A 21,058-nucleotide genomic window follows, 5' to 3' on the forward strand; every position below is an offset into this window, starting at 1 on the left:
ATATAATTGTCGAGGGCAGTAAAATACTTCTTCCAGAAGTAGATCACAAACAAGGAAAGTCACCTCTACCCTCCTCCGGTTCTCATCATATGTATCTTAGTTCTTGCCTTTCTATTCCAGGGGCTTTGTGCAACAAAAGTTTCCCCTTTTGCACTTCTGTTGCAAGAACACATTTCTAGTCAAACACTTATTTCTTCTTCACTAATAGTTTACAACAAAGAGTTTATAGGAACTGGGCCAATGCAAACTGGCCATTACTGCTCTCCTAGAGTACAATCTGAATGCATAACATGTTTCCTCAATGCACATATTATTAAATGGCAGAGCTCTTGGTGTAGCAGGCTGGAATCTGCATACACATTTCATAGCATAAAGGGCAGATATAAGTTATCTTGCATGCCATATCTGACACATCTGAAGGGTGTTGTATTAACAACCATTCTCCCCTCTCTATTGCAGAATTTACGATACAATGGTACCTGCCAGGAAAACAAAAACAGTATTACACATACATTTGTGGTGAGATACGGTATTTAGAAATCTCTTTACCAATAGAGCATATCACATCATTGAGAGTACACAGGGTGGGTGTTTGGTGGGCAACTTCAAAAGCCTTTTCTGTTAATTGAAAACTACCTCTAACATTTGTAAACTTGTATTCATATTTATTATTCTCTTTGTGATGGTGGAAATGCCTTTTGGAGGGAGAGGAACTCCTAGTCCCTTTCCTACCACTTCTCTCTTTCTGTTTTCTGTATGTTTTCTGCATCTGAGGTGGAGTCTGGACCTCTGGCGGTGCAACCCTTAATTTCTCATTTTGTTGAACAACACCAATGGGATACCCCTATGGCACTCATAGGTGGGGTACACCCTTGTGCCCCTTGTATGTTTTTCCGAGCACCTGTGTATTGCCCACAGAGTAGGGTATGGGCTGGTGGCAGCTACATGCTGACTTGACAGTGGCTCTGAGTGCCCTCCATTTTTGGGACACCCAGGCCCTGCCATAGGAATCAATGGAGCCCTGAAGAAAGGCAAATTGGCCATTGCAGCCTATTGGTTTCTATTGCCTTTACACATTGCTCCCCAAAGTCTTGGGAAGTCCTGACTCTATCCCTTCCCTCTGGCTGGCTGTTGGGTGGAAAGACCACATATGGCTCTGGGGCTGTCTCCTGTCAGATTAACTGGAGCCTTCTCAGGGACTGCGTGTTGTGGTTTCATCCTTGGGGTCGGACCTGTATGAATTTAGTGTGAAGTCAAATCAAATTCTGTGTTTTGGGTGCCTGGTGTTGGTTTATGTCACACAATGTCTGGGCCAACGCTGACTGAAACTGGAGTGAATGCAGTGTAGTGTTCTGAAGAGCTTGGTGCTTACTCCAATCCACATTCTGTGTTATGGGTGTCTGGTTTGGGTGAATGGCCTTATTGTCTGTGAGCCTGATTGGCTGCCTGCCTGCCTGAATGTACTCGTGAATGATGGGCTGCCTGAGCCTGCCTCAGCCTGAGTAAATGGGGAACAAATGTGTATATCAAGGGACCCCTCACTTGCCAATTCATTCTGAAGTTGAAACCTGAAGCTTAAATCTTGGGTCCAGTTATAGGAAGGAGTCTGCAGCTGCATTTCTTGAAGGAATCCAAAGACTGCTGAGCTGATCCAAGGATGGAATCAAGAGAGGACCTGGTTAGGAGACCTCTTCCCGATCTACATGGGGCTATCGTGCACCTGCTACTCTTCATCAGAAGTACCCTGAAAGTCAATCCTGTGTGCCTGCCATCCGGAGCAGGGGTCTTTGTGAGTCCAGAAGGGGAGTGCTTGGACATCTCGATCCGAAGAAGTCCAACTGTGTCACCCAGTGTCCGGAGGTTTATGAGTGCCCACTAGAAGCTAGATTGGTGTCCAGGAGAGGGGGGTACCCTGGTATACCCTGGTATAGTGCTGCTTGACATCCGCTGCAAAAGTTCCACTTGATCAAAGAATCTTTCAAGGGACATCCCTGACACAACATCTGAACATTTTTTCCCACTGAAGAAGATCCCAGTTTGCTGTGTGCAGATGAAGATCTGCCAGTGGGTTTCCCGCCATAAAAAACCAAAGAAGATGTTGCGAGGGTCCAGTCTTGGTGAGGGTCCATAGTCCAGTCCAGTAGTCAAGTACAGGTTGCCAGAAGCCATCCAGACATCTGAGCTCCAGCTGCAGCACTAAAGAACCAAAAGCTGGTTAACCACAAAAATCATGAAACACAACACATACTTCTTCCACTGCACCCATTATCAACGAAAGGCATCCAAGGCCCCCAAGGGTCTTAACATCTTCAGACAGGCGTTTTCGGAGTCCACAACAAGTTTCACCTTCGTCAGACATCCACATCCAGAATTACAACCTTCCAAAAGAGACCACTGCGAAGACTGAAAGTGCTGCATTTGCAACACTTTCTGGTTCCTCTTTTTCTATTGCCCTAGACATCCCCGCGACTCTTTCTTGCAAAGGGGGTCCATCTTCAAGGGGTCCTAATGAGTGAAGCCATGAATCTCCACCTCTTCACTTGCCAAGGCACCAAAGGTACTCTGACACAGAATAGCATCTTCCAGCCTCAGGAATTATCCAGGGGTCCCGGATTCGTCATGGATCATGTTCTCTTGTGGCATCTCATGTACTTTGGGGTAGTGGAACCTATAAAACGAAAAGCAGAGAATCATTGAACTTATTTGCACTGGGCTGTAATAGACAAGATAAAGTACACCTTGACTTTTCCTTTACAGGTTGCTCAGGTGGGGAGATCCTCGCACAGTACCACTATTTAAGTCTAAAGAGAGTATACTGCAAATAATCTGAAACTAACCTGCTTTTCTTCCATGACCTATGAAGTTCCTCCTTGCTTATGACTGATATGCTTATTAAAAACTGTCGGCAGTTTGTGCATTATTAATGAATCTAAGTATTTAGTGGTGCCACAAATAGTATACATTTTATTGCCAATATTAGAATAGTATTACCTCAGTACAAAGTGTATTATTTATGAGTACATATTTATATGAACCTTATTTTATATAAAGAAGCTATGTTATCACCTAACATAGTGTGTGGACATTCTTTTGTGGGGTCCCGGGGACTCACTGTTCTTAAGAATTAGCCTGCACCACCTCCCGAGAGCTCAGTCCTTGGTTGCTTGTCCAAGCTACTGTATAGAGAACCTTGGCTGGGGTGCTCTGTACCTCTGTCACAACTAAAGAAGAGGACAGAAATACAGATACCCCTCTAGTTTTTACACTCTTTATCTCTGGAATTAGACCCACCAAATTCTCAAACCTCCTATGCAAAGCCTGGGCCACTCCTATAGAAATTCTATATTCAGGTTAATTTAATTTCTCTCTACCGTTGGCCAAAATACATCAGATGTTTGCGTACCTGTCTGTAGTATCAAATGTATATAGACTGTCGAGGTAGACATTAGCTCAATACACATATCTTCGTTCTGAAACAGTAACTTATCTATTAGAAGGATTTCTGATGCTCTTCCATCCTGACTTATCCACCAGTAACACCTGTCCTCTATCTATCTTACTAAGACATTGCATCTGATGGGGATTGGAGGGTTATAGAGGCCATAACTTTCGATTGGAGCCAATGGCATACATAGGTTAATGGTTACCCCTGAGGAAGTGGTCAATGAATGAGCTGGACTCTTGGGAGGTTAAACTTATCTCACATTGATGGGTCACCCAGTCCCAATTGATTCTGGTCCACAGGCCAGGAACAGTTTCTATGGAAGGAGCCCATATTCCTTGAAATAGCCCCTTCTATCTACTACATCCTCTCACTCTGAGCAAGAATCGCCTGACCGAGGCAGCGCTTTTAACGACTTCCAGAAAATATCAACCTCTCCTTGCAAGACAGCAGTCACATCAAATGTGCCACCACTTCCAACGGTGGGAACAACTCTTCAAAAATCATGCCGGGTTCCGCATCCGAACGCTCTCGCAAGAGCATTGCCTGCCCTACAGTGCAGAACTACTGCTAGAACATATTCAACTGGACACCCGTCTCCTCAGCTCGACACTACTCATAATTCAAAATAGAGAGTCTGATTCTAATAAAGCCAAACGTTCCCGTCTCTTCAAAATTGAACAGATTTCCAATAAAGACAAATATATGATTCTGAACAGAAGAACAGTGTTAAAAATAACATCGTCTATAACGGTCTTAAAGAAACTGAAATCGGATGACTTTAAGCGGATCGATCCATACCACAGTGACAATAAGGCCAAAGCTTATCTGCACATATACACATCCGCAATCCAAGATCTGAGCCGACAAGCCAGAGAAGAACTAAAACTACGAGGTCTTCTTCTATCCAAACTAAAAACCTCAACTAATAAAAGTTACACTACGGAAGACCGTCCCAAAAACAGAAGACATCACAATCGCGGCCCACCAGACCGACACACCGCTCGAAGAGACTAACTGAAGGCCCATTCCACAGACTCATCAAAGAACCTGAGGGACAACTATGGCCCAGACGAGCGTCCATCTCGCACCGCACTAGGGCACCCCGACCCGACACGGCCAACACCAAAATGTGATCGACCCGAAGAGTCTGATTGGCCAGAAACACGCTCTACCCGACGCCGACAAGAGACAAGCAGGCACAGCCCGGTCCATCGTTCTACGGACAGACATCGTCTGCATCAAAGAAGATTAAGCTGGAGAGACCAGTCTCCTTGGAGAAGAACATATAACTACAGACCTCATAGGCAAGATACATCTACCTTGTCTCCCTCGGATACAATGGCCATTTCAAAAAAACTTACAACACCGGGCAGGCCTTGGAACTGGATTAAAGAAGCCCTAGCCCCAAATCGAGTCAAATAGCAACCACCTAATGATGCCGACAATGTCCTCCACCAAAAGTCCTTGACGTTGGCCTCATGGAACACGCGACGACATGCCCACCTAGTCGATCACAACACTGTGGACCTTGGTCGGTTCGACATTTTTTGTCTCCAAGAGACATGGCTCCTGGAGAAACCGTCTATGGACAGATTTGAAATTGTGATCTCCCTGGCTGTTAAAGGTCTTCTTGGCCGTCCCTCGGCTTTACCGTCAGGCCAGAATCTCAAAATCATCAAGACCATGGCTAGATCTTATGGGGTGCTTGCGGTTCTTATTGAGTGGAACTGCTCTGCTGAAAAGACAAAGACAAGTTCAAAGCCCTGCCTAACGCCTCCACTTGCGCTGATTACCACGTATTGGAACCCTCAAAGGACGACGACAACTCTCTTCTGTCAAACTATGGCCGAAACCATTGACGCTATCGTTATAGAATGGAACACTCCGTTCGTACTAATCTGCGGCGACCTTAACGCAAAGTGCGTTCACCTGAATGACCAACCGTCAGCTCTCATTCAGGCAACACAAGCTGAACTCAGAGGACAAGCCTGGATGAACCTCATGTGAACCAGAAACCTACATAACACTGCATGGATTTTGGATGGGCAGCAACAGATACCAACGTGGGAAAGAGGCCAGTCGGTGGCTACCCTCGATTATATTTTCACCTCTCATGCTAAATCGAACATTTCCGGGTGGTCGAAACTACAGCAAGCGACCATAATATGCTAACTCTAGAATGGCCTTCCGCTGCCCAAATGGCAAAGTACTATCTATCATCGGTTGAGACCAACCCCCAACAATCTCGCGTCCGTCTGATATCTGCCAGTGTTAGATCAATTACGCAACAATACGCCGCAACAATTGAGGCTCAGCTGTCCCTGGATTCAGTTTCAAGACCGAACTATCTCCCTCCTTAAATACAAGAAACATCCTCTCTTTGGAAAGATCACGCTGAAAACCCACAACCATAATTACGACAAACAAATAGCAGTTAAAAAAAAGGCTATAAGAAAACTAAAACGCAGTGCTAAGGCAGATAATACCACAGCCTCATGGGACTTGTGAAAAAGTGAACACAATACCTATAAATCATGGATCAGATCCCGCCGGGCAACAATATACCAGCACGATGCAGAAACGATGTTGAGAGTTCTTTCGACAAAAAAAACAGCCGACTTCCAGTCCCTGATCAACAATTCCCAAGGCCCTACAGCTACAAACCTGATCAACACAGTTACGGAACAAGCCTGGGTTGTCTTCTTCACCGATCTTTTTGCCTGCCCGACACCATCCTCGAACCTCTGTTTGGAGACCACTCAAGTCCCTTGGGTTGATCTGTCAGTAACAGCTGACATAATCTTGGCTATCCAAAAGCTAAAAACATCTAGAGCTCCGGGCCCTGACAGCATGACCAATATCGATTTAAAAAAACATCCTAACAAATGGTCTGCTTTCATCAGCATCCTGTTTAAACATTGTAAAGCCTCCAGGAAGATCCCATTATCGTGATGCAAATCTACAATCATTACTATCTTCAAGAAAGAAAGTAGGGAAGACCCGGGTAACTACCGCCCATTAGCTTCACTGGACATTATGGGCAAACTGTTTGCATCCCTCCTTTTGGATCACTTCTAACGCTGGGCGAAAACGGCCCCGTGCAGCGACCCTTTTCAAATAGGCTTTAAGAAGAACCGCAGCACTACAATAAACATCTTCATACTCAGCATCCTAAAGGCTAAAATAAAACAGGGTGCACCGACAGTCTATGCTGCGTTCATCAACCTCTCAAAGGCGTTCGACAAAGTCAACAGACCGCGACTGTGGGAAAAGCTGAAACAATGGAAATGCCTGGATACTGTTCTAAACCCGATAATAGATCTGCATACAAATACCACACCCAGTGTACGGCTGAACAGGCAAGGCTCCCCCTCCAAAGAAATTCAAGCGAATAGAGGAGTCAAGCAAGGCTGCCCGCTGGCACCCGCACTTTTCGTCGCCTTTTTGGGGGACTTCAAAGATCGGAAACCAATGTGAGAAGCTTTCCTCCAAAGCTTGGTAATACTGACTTGTCCCGTCTTCTTTACGCCGATGACATGATTTTCCTTGATCAGATGCCTATCGGCCTACAACGTCAGTTGGACAACCTGGCAGAACATACAAACATCCACAATCTCCAAATTAATAGGACAAAAACTAAAATCATGCTCTTTTCCAAAAACCGTCAACATCAAAAAAACGCCTTTCCCTGGTCAGTGAACAAAGTCAGAATTGAAGTGGTCCCTCACTTCAAATACCTGGGAGTTATCATTGATGGGACACCTCAAGAGACAAAAATGCAACAACATCTTTGGGCCAAAACCAAACATTTGACATCCCAACTAAGAACGATCGACAAAAAGTTTGGTAAATTTTTGCTGATCCCGGCTATCACTTTTATAAGGGAAAAATGGTCCCCGCTCTAACCTATGGCATGGACGCCACGATCACCATGCCACATGGATTTTGGCAGAAACTAGAGGAATACATTTGGAAAACCATTCTAGGCCTTCTGAATTCTATTCCTATTGCGGCTGTCAGACGAGAGCTGGGGCTTCTATCACTAAACGCCATGGTCAGTGTGGCCTCACTGGCCCTCTTCAGGAAGACCCTAATCAAAGATGGCCTGCCTATCTTTAACATCATCGGTCAGGAACTGGCTTCAATGAGCTGCAAGGTCACACAGAATTGGATACACCACCAAAAAAGTAAATTGGAAGAACTAGTATGCTCAACAGACGACCTTATCACTAATCCCCAAAGAGTAACGGAAACATTGAAATTCCAAGACTGGATTGCGACCACCGAACAAGCAGCAGCGATCAAGTTTTTAAAACATCTTCCACCTACGTACAACAAACTGAAATCTGCTCTGCCGTATTGCACCAAATATCCGGACAAAAAAACTTTGATGTACATTTCTAAGAGCACAACTTAATCTGCTCCATACCAGAGAAATTCTTGGGAATAAGAAGCCTTTCGCCATCACAACTTGCAGATTATGCAAAATCCCAGAATCCACTGAGACAGTTTTTCACCTCCTATTAAACTGTCCTTCCTTAATTCAAGAACGTACAGCTTTCTTGGCCCGTCTATGGGTTGACTCCGTTCTAATAGAAGAAGACACATGGTGGTGTCGCCTGATCTCTGGGGAAAAATCTCGTTGGGCTGTAGTGACGGCTAAATTAATGGAGGTAGCCTTTGTTAAAATCAATGCCAATGGGCTCCCACCGGCTACTGTACTCCGGCCGTCAGTTGGCAATGGACAATCAGTCACTCTTCTCCACTAGGCAACGAACTCTACGGATATTTGTCAGGGATTGCAACTCGTCATGTCTCTTATCTGCTGCTACAAGTTACTGTTTTCAGTCTACAGGATCTTATCTACAACTTAGAAAATTCGGAAACAAATCCTTGAATATTCAAATGAAATGACTCTTTCTTGTAAAAATCATTCTTTCCTGATTATACACAAGTAAATAAAAAAATAAAAAAAATAAAATATCAATGCATCCCAGGTAATTGCAATGTGAGTTCCAATCACATGAGCTCACTGATATTAGTATCTGTGTGGGTGACTTATGCCCCAGTGATATGCTCTGTTGCTCTTACTAACTGGCCCTAACTGCCATTTAATTCCTAGCACTAGTATACACCCCATGCTGCAAGAGCATTATTGGCACCATCTCAAACTTGATAAACTACTTCCATTTTTATTTTTCCTCTGTGTAACTCCTCAAACCAAGGCAGTGACATTATGGCTGCACCCGCTGTGCAATTAGGAAACTGCATTGTGACCTGGAATGCAAACAAAGGGATTGTACATTTCATAGTGTCAAGGGAAGCATTACAAATCACATACCATAACCCCAATCTATCTAACTTACTGACTGTGTGGTACCACAAGGACTGTTAGCATATATGGGTATTATTATAAAATTCAGTGACCTCAAACGCTGATGAATCTAGGTACTGTATTAGCATATGTGTATTGATAAACATCATGCATCACATTTGCGCATACTCTCACCACCTCAGTTACTGTTCTTGAAAGTCAAATTGGTTATCAGAAAACAATATAGTTCCACTGAGTTATTGATATCTTTTCACAATGCTATGCTGTGATCCTCTACACTTACATAGCACAGCACTTATGAATGCCCAATCGTAGATTTATTAAAGTGACATTTTCAGTTTTATTTGATTTCTGAAGCCTCACCACAATAGTTGTGGCTAATCCATGACAGAACCAGATAATGGTCTTCAATATGCCTTTCTTTTCCCATCTAGAATTATAATTATTCTTTTATAACGTTTCAAATCGCGAGCCTGGTATTCAAACCTATGTTACTATGCCTTTTCTTGCTTCCAAGACATCCGCGTTGCACCAGAGCTATCCTCCCGGCATAGAATATTAGACAGAATAACAATAGTGTGGTAGGTCTGCAACATGAGCAGATTCTGGAAAAGCTTCAGTTAAACAACCAACTAATGAATTGGTATGAGTTGTCACATTTTCTTCTAACATCTCTGTACTAGGATTTAACAATTGTTGCTATACTGCCAGAATAAAGGCATAGCGTTAATCATAGAGCCACTTTGAGAGAGAAAAAAAGAAAGAGCACTATTTACATATCTCCCCAGAAAAACAGCAATCGGGTCATCCTTTTAATGTGGAGCTGGTATCTAGTATGTTTGACAATAAGAAAGTGTCCTTCTCCCTGAAGTGCTAATAACAAGCAAATTTAGCTGTAGTTTGTGTGTTATTGAAGATATAAACAGAATGAACTGTAACATATAAACTTATAAAAATACACATTTAGTTGAATCATGTACTTTGAGCTGTGCTCCTCCTATCTTCCTACCCTCCCATAGTTATGCTTCATAGGTATAATGAGTGATTCACCTGCTCTATGCCAGAGATAGCATTTACGCAGGTCTAAGTATAGTTGGATTACCCTTCTATCTCATCTGCATGAGGCAATGACCATTAGCGGTTTGAGGAAAGGAAATCTCCCAGGTATCCTAAAATTGGTCATTAGCTCTCTATACGATTTTTTCCTCAACTGCTAAGTCCAGCATTCCCTTTATCTAGTCTCTAATGGTGGGTGTCTCTGGTCTTCTCCAGAGTTGAAGGATGATTATTCTGGCTGTCATGAGCGCTGAAAGTATCCACCCCACTATGTAAGCGTTGATCAATTCCAATTCTCAAATATCACACAGGAGGGTAATTCTATCATGATTTGGTATCTGCAACTCCGTCCCTTTTGCAAACATTCCATATTAGGGACCAAAAGAAAACAATTAATGGGCAACTCCATGAAATGTGTACCAAATCCCCTTGTTCCTTGACACATCTCCAGCACTTGTTAGTTCCCTAACAATTTTGCATTGAAAAGTCTTCCAGGGGTCAGTGTAATAGTGCAATATGTTGAATTGTGTCATTTATTTGTCTGACCTCTCGTATTCCATAAGTGTGTCTATTCAAACTATAATGCCATTGTAAATCCGAGGATTTGCATTGGAGGTAAGTTTCCCAATTGGTACGTAGATCTTTCTGAAACTTTCTAGGAGTGTATTCCTTCAATAAAAACGAGTAGCAGGCTGACAGCTCGACAGTGCTCATGGAATATTTCTCCAGAAATGCAGCCAGTGGGGATGAAGGGAGAATACTCATCAGGAACAGTTTTTTACACTATGAAAACTAATTCTCAGTTGCAAGTATATCCAATATTGATTTAGGCATAGATTAAAATATGACACCAAATTCTCGAAGGTAGAGATGTTTAAATCTTCCCTAAATATATGTTTCACGGAGTTATACCCAATTCTTCTCATACAGGCCACCAAACAGGGGAATCTCTTATCCTCACTGAGTCATTAAGTCAGACACTAGCCTCCTGATGCAGAGATGAGTGAATTATAACCATTTAATGCACTGCCAAGTATACACATGTGTTTGGAGAATGGGATGGGGGGGTTCAGATTTGGAAAAAGGTGTGTGATAGACAATATAGTGGCCCCTTCTTGGGGGTCATCAATTCTCTTTCCGAATATGCCCAAGAGGTGAAAACAGTATTGTGCAGTGCCACAATCTGGCTAAATTGTGTGACGGCAAAATACAGTCATAGTCTGCCCTCCCATGTGTCTGCTTGTAGTTGTCGGGTACTAATTCTAGGCATTAAACCCCCCCAATACTAATCTAGTGACCTCTATTCTAATTTTAGGCCACCATTCTTTGCTTATGAGTAGAGTAGTACCATGCAGAATACTCATTTATTTTTTGGAACATATAGTAAAATATTGACTTTGTACAATCTACTGTCTACGTATATAATCCACAAACATACACACAATCCATAATTTAGCACATAAAACCATCTAAAATCATTAAAATAGTCCTAAAACGTAACACCATAAAACCAAATGTTAAAATCAGTACCACTCATAAAACGATCCCATATCACTTGGGCCGAAATACTATTAACATCATTCCTATATTTGATACAATATTTCTACCGAATGGTCTCCAAACGTTCACAATCCACAAGAAGCTGTCTTTAGTTTCTATTACCTGTGTTCCACATGGCCTGCATGTCCTCTCATTAGGTGGAATACCAATCCGACCCCCCTGAAATCTCATAGGATAAAACAAAATTAAATTTAATTGGCATGTAGTATCTCACAATGTTACAATCTGGATAGACTGTTATATACATAGGTTTTGTTTTACGGTCATACATATATTGGACAAATTCAGTACCTTTTATTTTGGTTGCCAAGCTAGTCAATACCTGTTCTTTATTACAGAGTTTTAAAGTTTATTTTTATTATATGTTTTAATGTAGTAATTGTAAATTGTGTAGTGGGTAATCTTAGTGTGATTCTCCAAGACTCAGTAGCCCTACTCACCCAATCAAGACAGCTGTTCCACAGAGCTAAGTCTGTCTTTATAACGTGCAATGCAATCTGGTGTACAAGCTCATTTGGCTCCATGTCCTTCAATTTCTTGAATAACACCATTAATTTGATATTAATCACCATTCCTATGCTTGTCATCTCATATTCCGACAATATGTACTCAATGGGCATGCATATATGGAGTCTCAACAATATATTTTACAATATTTCCTTCTAGTTTCTTCACAGCGTTAAGGAGTTTACGTCCCCATGCTTCCACGCCCTATAGCAAGAGTCTAATTTTTGTCAAGTAGATAGTTAGAACAGACTCGATAGAATAGCCAGAATATTTGCCAGCAAATCTACAAAGAGCACTGAATTGTTAGGCTACCTTGTCACATATGTTCTCCCAGTGCGCAGCCCAGTTTAATCTATCATCTATTGTAACCCTCAAGTATATGTATCCCAGAACAATTTTGACAATATCATCATTAATAGTCCAATTTGGTGTACTGCTTTTATGCTGACCATGCTTAAATTCCCAAACATTCATAGAAAGGTCTGGGAACAAACACGGCCAAATAACCTGTTCTATGGGAAGATGCCCACTCTGGATTGTACAGCAATCCCAGACACGTGTTTCGGCCTATTCGGGCCCCATCAATGAAGTGAAGCTGTGCCTCTCTAAGTACACTGAGCAAGGGGCCACATCTGGATTACCCATGGTAAATTAGGATGAAACCCAAGACACCAGAAAATGCACAAAAAGGTCTGTGAGCCCCTCTGCTAAGTACGAACATGGCCCAACAACCTGTTCTATGGGAAGGTGCCCACTCAAGAGGGTCTACTACCATGTTTTAGCTCACTGTACCTTTCACAGAGGAGAAATATCTGATTGCGTATCAGTCTTTGTCCCACCCAAAAGCGCAATTCTCCCCCAGGGGTTGCTGTTAGTATCTTTGTTCATAGGAGAATTGTCTAGCATTTTGGTGCTGGACTGCCCCAGGGAAGGACAAAGCCATAGCGAAGTAGAAATTTGTAAAAAAAAAAGGAATGTCCAATCAAGGTTCTATAACAATATGTATAATTTAATTAAACACACTATGTGCAATAATAGCTAAATAGAAAATAGTACACACAATCCACTCATGAGGAAAGAACAGTGAATAAGCAAAGCCAGCAAGATACAGCACTGTAAGTAATGAATCAAGAGTGTAAGGCAAGTCATAACCACAGTGTTCTTGAAATGATATGTTGTTGGGTGCAACATGGATACAAATGACCTAACCAGCCTGTAGGGACCGCCAATGGACGAAGGGGGAGTTAGCATTCACTAGTACCTTTGATTAGATTATTGGTGGTCTGGCAACACTGAATCAGACCTCTTGGTGCTGTGCAAGCTCAGTGGAATGTAAAAGTCAGCACTGGGGGTTCCTGGTTGTTTGAATGTGTTGAACGGTTCTTGAAAACAGCTCCAAGGAGTTCAATGGCAAAAACACTAGGATCCCAGATGTCTTGGTTCTCAGAGTGCTGTGAATACCATTCCAGGGCCTCAGGGACAAGATGAATCATTTGCGTGTGCTCCCAAACACGGGGGAGGCTGGCACACAACTGTAGGGGTCCTTCAACACAGTGCGGTCTTGGGTACTGCTGTGGCCGGCAGAGAGTCAAGTATGGCTCCAGCAGCAGGTCACTTCTCAGGTGGATGTGAGTCCCACTCCTAGACTCGGGGACAACATGGGTTCTTATTAATTGGCTTCCATACACAGTGGAGACGGGCACACAAATACAGGGTTCGTAAAACACTGTGAGGTCCTGGGTACCACTGTGGCTGGCAGAGAGACAGGTTTTGATCCATCAGCAGGTCCAAAACCCCAATCGTCACCAGGGATGGTAAGGGACAGAGCTAGCCTCTGCCTTGGAAATTTAGTTTTCACCTTACTGGTGTAGAACTTTGGAAAGATCCATTCTCCATACAGATGTGCAATGAAATCTTCTGCAAGTGTTGGAGTCCAACAGATGATTCAAACAATTTGTGGGAGACCCTTTTTTAAGGTAAAATCCCACAGGTGATTGGAATAGAACTAACCTGCCATAGTGGTCCAATCCCTGTTCTTGGAAGAAGTGCACGTTTCCCTTCTGACATCACACTCAAAGTGATTCATGAGGTAGGCAATGGAGGGCACAGGAAGGAAAGAGAAACAGAGAGAAAAAAGATTGTGGAATCCTTCCCTCACTGAAAAGAGCTTTCCCTGTTTACACTAACCCTGCCCCTGCCCTTTGCAATAGGATCAATGCTCTTTACATATGCAGTACCCTGGTGTGAGGCTTCTCCCTTTCAATGGGTATGCCCCTTTGATACCTGCTCTCAGTATAGATGCCCATTGTGTGACTGTTTCTGGGGGAGGGAATTACCTACTCTCACAAAGAGATCAAAGTAGAAGCATGGCCATTCAGGTTCACTTTACACAGCTAAACTGGCTCGCAGGAGCAGACACATGTGTGACATCAAATTGGATGTGGCTGCAATGCTTTTGAGCAATGCCATGTACCATGCCTTAACTCAGGCATTCTTTATATTTAGATTTGTCCCTTCTATCAGAATGGGCTACTTAAAATCATCATAGTTTTGGTATAGGTGTGCAAATCTTAAATGCATTGACTGCGCTGCAGAGACTTGGCTGTCACTGCAGTGGTCAAGAGGGCACTTGTGACCTCTGAACCTTCTCTGTGCCACTGGTATAGCAGGCAGAATCCATAGAAATGTTAGAATTTAAAAAGCCGAATGAGAGATTTGTTGGAATTTCGGCTGTATGAAAATTTCATAGAGCCGAAAATGTCAAAGAAGCCTCCCATTCGGTTTCATTATAGTGGACAAGGGGAGTGGGGTTTGCAGGTGTGTCCCGTGCACCCTTGTTCACTGTAATGACATCAGGGGTTGCAGTGGTGTCCCTCGCCCCCGATAGGATAATGTTTCTTAAAAAACAGGATCCTGCAGTGCCGGTTTGCATGCACGTAAGTTAAGGGAACCAGAGTCGCAGAGGGATGGAGGAGTCCGCGACACACAACGAGGTGTGCCGCCAACAGGTAAAGTGCCTGATGTACTGTCATGATTTCCTGAACTCATTACTTTTTTCTCTGATTGACTTCTCCTTGTTTGTGTTTGTTTGTCTGTCTCTTTTGTGTGCACTGAGGCCTACGGGAGAGTTGCAAGTAGTAAGAAATAAATAACAATAATAATAATAATAATAATAATAATAATAATAATAATAATAATAATAATAATAATAATAATAATAATAACAACAATTGTAATAATAATAATAATACACACCTGTTCATTCCCCAAACCATGTTTATCAAAAGTGTTATTTTACATTTAATCTATTTAACTGCTGGCTTTGGCCAAATCTGGCACGGGTGGGCTTTTGTGACTTCCTAAGCCCTTTCCTAGGTATCAACCTCTGTACTGAACTATTTAAGAAAACTGGAACTTACTCACCTCTGTAGAGTAGAAATGCTTAAGTGAAAGGTAACTGCTTTATATTAAAGGGTGGTTGGTTGTTTGATGTTATTTAAACACTGTCTTGGTAAGTGCACATACATATCAACATACTCCACATTTTTGGAGAACCCAAATAATCACTCGAGTGGCGTGATCTTCTACTTGGTTTTGGGATCTGAAATTGTTCATTAATTGGAAAGTAGAAAAAAGAATGTATGGACAGTTATTCCCTCATGTACAAACCACTAGCAATTATAACCACATCATTTTATTAAAGTACAAAGGTTTGAAAATTCTCATTATATGAGACCACAATACATAATACTTCTTTAAAAAGAACTCTAAGACACATATACAAATATAAGCGACACCACAATACTTTTAAAAATAGAAGAAAAGATGTTAAAGTGCATCCAATATTTAAAACAGAACTATATATGATGGGATTATTCCTTCATTTTTGTTCTTCGGACCTCTAAGAGGTCTCCATATCAATTTCTCAGACTTGGCTGTTACTTAAAATCATTAACTCAACATGTTTCAGTCCTCTCTATTATTATGGGACTTTCATCAGGAGTATTCATGTCCAGAAATAGAGTTACAATCATAATAAACTCTTCTTTCGCTGATACGATGTTCAAAAAGTTAGGGGATGTAACTGGATACACCAGTGTGGATGGTCCCTCGTGAGGTTCACTGTTCAAATTGGGACTCATTTCTCAATTTCTTTGAGAAAAACACTTTTTCTTCAAAAAGAACCTGTAGCTAGACGGGTGGATAGACTCAGAACCATCCACTATTTTCTGAAATAGAGTCGTGGTGCATTCACTCTTCCATTGGTGAACACCCATCAATAAATGGTCTAGTAGAGTCACTGTTCGTCATAACTGTGTCTAAATTTAAACTGGTGTTCTGTGCCCCGTGCTAGCTTCCCCATGCTGCTCCAGTAAGCCAGCTGCAATTGGTATTCATCTACATACATATCAAACCTGTGACCTCCTATGCCTGCTTTACTACACTGTCTATGCTATCCAGAGAGGGTTTGGTAAGACCAAGTGTGAAAATCACACGCCTATCCACTTGTTTGACCAGCCAGAAGTACCCATACAGTGTAGCTCTGAAACTCACTCCTAATATTTATCAAATGTTTTTGCCTTCCCAAAGTTGACTTTAAATTCCAACTGCTGCAAAAACTGACATGTCCTCACTCTGTCCTGTGTTGTCTTTTCCAAGGATGGAGTGTGGATGAACCAATTGGCAAGGTAGAGATGAACTTGAATGCTCTCCAGATGTAACAAACCCACTGCTGGGGACACCACCTTGGTAAGGATCATTGGGGAACTCTTTGTTCCTAAGGGTAGCACACAGAATTGATGACTGCTATGTATTACAAAGTGGTGATAGGCTTCATGGAGATATATTGAAGGAGAAAATCCATTCTTCTCATCATTGAAATCAAATGCTGCATGATATTCATCTTGCATATCAGTCTCTATATCTATATTTTTAGCTGCTTACATTTCAAGATCTTCTAAAATCCCTCTGTTGTCTTTGGGACAAAAACTAATAAGGGTAGAAACACAGACCCTATCTAGTCTCTCTTGAGGACTGGGGTTATTCTTTTTTATTGAGAGATCTGCATACCCTTAATTCTACCTCTGATGGATGTGGGGTTTCTGCGACCTCGACCTTGTATCCAGAGATCCATTCCCATCCTCTTCCACTGGGAAGCAAGTGCCCATAATCAACCAGCTACTGGAAGAGTCTCCTGCTGCTGAGCTAAATAGTCAGGAATTGTTCCCTCCTTTACCTAAATATATAGCAGGATTGTTGAACTGGGATTGCTGACCCAGCCCTTTAATATGAGGTAGCAATACTTTGAGATGGATGGGAATACAGAAGATACTCTGATGGATGTGACCTCCACCTTGTATCCAAGGATCCATTCCCATCCACTACCACGGGGAAGCAAGTACCTAGAATCAACCAGCTACTGGAAGAGTCCCCTGCTTCCGAGCTAAATAGTCAGGAATTGTTCCTTCCTTTACCTAAATATATAGCAGGATTATTGAACTGGAATTGCTGACCCAGCCCTTTAAGACGAGTTAGCAATACTTTGAGATGGATGGGGATACAGAAGATACTCAAAGATCAATAATCAGACTAACTCGGAAAGTTGGCAAAGTTTGACTGTTTTAATGTCAATTATCTAAAACAGGGAGTACAATGGACATCAATAGATGCCTTACAGCATGATCGCCAAGCATTTCATAAACAACTTTACTTATATAGCAAGAATACATCATCGCTGACGTCAAACTACGAGGTTGCTGACATCATCCTATGCAGTAAACTGAAAAACCTATGTGAGATTGTGATAGGGAACATTTAGGTATACGTTCCATACTTGTCTAAGAGAGTAATAGGGTATTTAACATTAGGTAGGGCAACTAAGCCCTTCCCACAAATAGGTCACTATGAATGTCATAGAATACACAACGTGCCATTGGCTATACAAACTATAGGGCTCTTTACTACGTGGCCCTCTATAATTGGTTGGAACCCTTACATCCGTCAGTACTTTTCCACATACACCAGAAGCACGCAGGTTGGCCTCCAGGTGCTGGTGGGTTCTCTTGACCATAGCTTCCCACGGATTAGCATATCATCTATCATCACCTCTGTGGTCTGCATGTCAAATAAGGCTTTGAACTCTGCCTTGGAAATGTTCCTTGCTCTGGAGAATTTGAGGGAGTAAAGCATGCTCTGTCTTCCTGCGTAGGTGTGGCTTGTCATGATTGTCAATTTTCACCCATCCATGTAACTGAAGACCATGAGTTTGAGCTCTTAGTGTATTTAAAATACCATTATGTAATGAACCTCTAACGTCTTCATTGTTTTCGTGCCCATCTTCTGAACAGGAGTTTGTTCTTTAACATGATTGTAGCTCCTGTCTGAACATTCCAGCCTAGAGCAGCCTTGGCTTCTTGGGGCTGGTCCAGCCTCGTCCTTCGTTATTCACTCCTGTAATTTAATTGCTTTTCAACTGCGACACACTGGAAAAGCCTTTCTTTTCTGATCCAACTCTAATAAAATGCATACTGGAATCATACATAATTCACTCATTCAGATATAAATATACTTTGGTGCATGCTGCAATCTATTCACTACATAGCTAGCATCACAAATACTTTGTCTACTTGCATTTCTTTGCATCTGTACACTTGTAAAATGACTTGATATCTTCATTGTTTCTGTAGCATAAGCATCTTCATCTTGAGCCGGAAATGTTGCTTATCTTCAATACCTTCTTAACACCTATAGAATGTTTATGTTCTCTTGCCTCTACATCTCTTCTGGGTGCATCAGCCCTGTTTCAAGTGAAGTCACCACTCTTCCCTTTTGCTAATTGTTCCCACTTCTTCTGGGATCTTATTGAAATGGCCATCCTACTGTTGTGTATGCTGGTATGTGTTAAGGATTTTAAAGAGGCGTCACACTCCAGACGAGGACTCTTTATACTGGCCAGGAATGCAGCGCACAATCAAATTTATGGATTTCGATTCAGCTTTGAGAAAGCAGCCAACCTGTCTCACTCCCTCCTTGATGTTCACCTGTGTCACAGTGGACCATGAACCAGGCCGGTGTGTGATGATAGAATATTTATTTTTCATTATGAATAAAATCAAAGACATTCAATATAGGGCAGCAATCACCAGTGTGGTGATAATTACACATGTAAATGATAGAATACACTTAGTTTGACCTTTTAAGATAAGATACACAATGCACAATTAAATGAAAGCAAGATGGCAGTGTTTTTTTTAATGGCACCACAGTTATGCATTTACCCTGCAACACTCCCTCAAACCTCTGTTAACCAAATTTTGTGTGGGTGGAGAGGAGTAGCAAGGTATTCTCGGAAAAATCGGAATGAAAATCCGACCTACCACCTCTGAATGGGAGGCATAAATCAGATTGAGCGCCCTTGAAAAATGAGCAAAATGGCACTCGGAATTACTAAACAGTTCTTTTACATGTGCGGTTGAATGAATAAGTCAAGAATGTGTATGTCCGTATCAAAGAAGCAAGAAAACTTGCAAACTACAAGGCAAGGTACAAGGCAAGGTACTAAGCAATGGGCATACAGTTTAGAAAATTGACTATGGAAGGAAACACAGTGCGGCAAGAATCACACGTGGAAAAATTGCAATCGCTATGTTTCACGGGTTTAAAATAGCAAAACGGCTTGGAGAATGAGCTAAACATAAAAAATTGGAATGCGGTTTTAATGCTAAGGTACAAAGGCACATAGCAGGTATGATATGAATGAGAAAGGGTGATTCTGGATGGATGACAGTATAGGATTTCTAAAGGGAAAGGAACAATCAGCTTTTTAAAAGGAAAACACTTTCACGGGCAACTTGGTTTTGTTAGAAAAATTATTTATTCTACTGCAACTATATTTTTAATGGCTAGATTGTTAAAGAAAGACACGGTACGCAAGGAGGTTACTTGCAAGGTCAACCTATCCATGCCACGTTCAGCTCTATAGGGGAATTAATTAAATTATTCAAAATAGTATTAAGGACTTACACAAGGACTGAAATGGTTTGGAAAGAATTGCACTAACACATGGAGATTAACACAGAATTCCCTAAGGACAGGAAACACACCTATCCAGGCCACGTTCAGCTCTATATGGGAATTAATTAAATTATTCAAAATTGTATTAAGGACTTACACAAGGACTGAAATGGTTCGTAAGGACAGGAAACACAGAGGATTCTAACAATTTTAAGGATTTTACCAGGGTATTTACAGGATTTATATGGGATTTATATGATATTAATATGATACCAGGTAACAAAGCGAGGGATGCAGTTTTTTGGTTACTGGGGAAGGGAAATATTTACAAAGAGCCTTCAATGGAATAGTTTGGACACCCAGCTGGGTTTCTGGACAGCAAGGCAAGATCTGGCCACTGCACAGCAGCGGGATCTCCTGGAGTGGGACAGCTGGGCCTAGGCTGGTCATTGTAGACTGTGGGGTATATCGGCTGGGCAAAGCAGGTAATGGGGCAAAGCCGGTCTGGTCACTGGATAATCCCAAAAATCGTTCCACGGCCTTTCCACTGTTTTCCCTGAATTTTTTGGATTTGTGAAGGGTTTAATTCTGGATTAGAAGTTCAGCCTGGGTAAGAGGTTCTGTCTGGATCTGATAGCAGCTGCCCCTGGTGTGGTGTGGAATCTGGACTCTTGTAGGGTGAATGTGGCATGTCTGGATCTCTGGATGTTGATTTATGAATGCTGGATTTTCTTGAATCTTGGATTTTTGAATATCCTGACTTTCTGTATGTCTCCACCTTTTATAGACCGGATGACATCAGAGGATTTTACTGTATGGGCATAACAAAGCTAGACTACCGTTAAATCGGATAGGTCAGCCTGTAACTGTCACCGCCTCCCTGTAAGCAGATTGGACTGAAGGAAGTGACTCAGTTTTAGTGTGTGTGTTTATTCAATGTGCTTTGTTCTACCAAGATTACTTTTGCTAAAATCAGTTATGAAGCAAAAGTCTTATATTTACAAATATCATGATCAGAAAAATTAGATTGGCAGATTCCATATTTCACAAGGGACATTTCTGTCCAAACGCCAAACTTGTGCAATATTGCTTTGTTCTCCTGGCATTCTTTTGTAATTTCTATGAAAACTATCAAAAATCCT

The sequence above is a fragment of the Ambystoma mexicanum genome, chromosome 7q, assembly GCF_040938575.1.
Source record: "Ambystoma mexicanum isolate Mex_15411 chromosome 7q, UKY_AmexF1_1, whole genome shotgun sequence".
NCBI lineage: Eukaryota > Metazoa > Chordata > Amphibia > Caudata > Ambystomatidae > Ambystoma > Ambystoma mexicanum.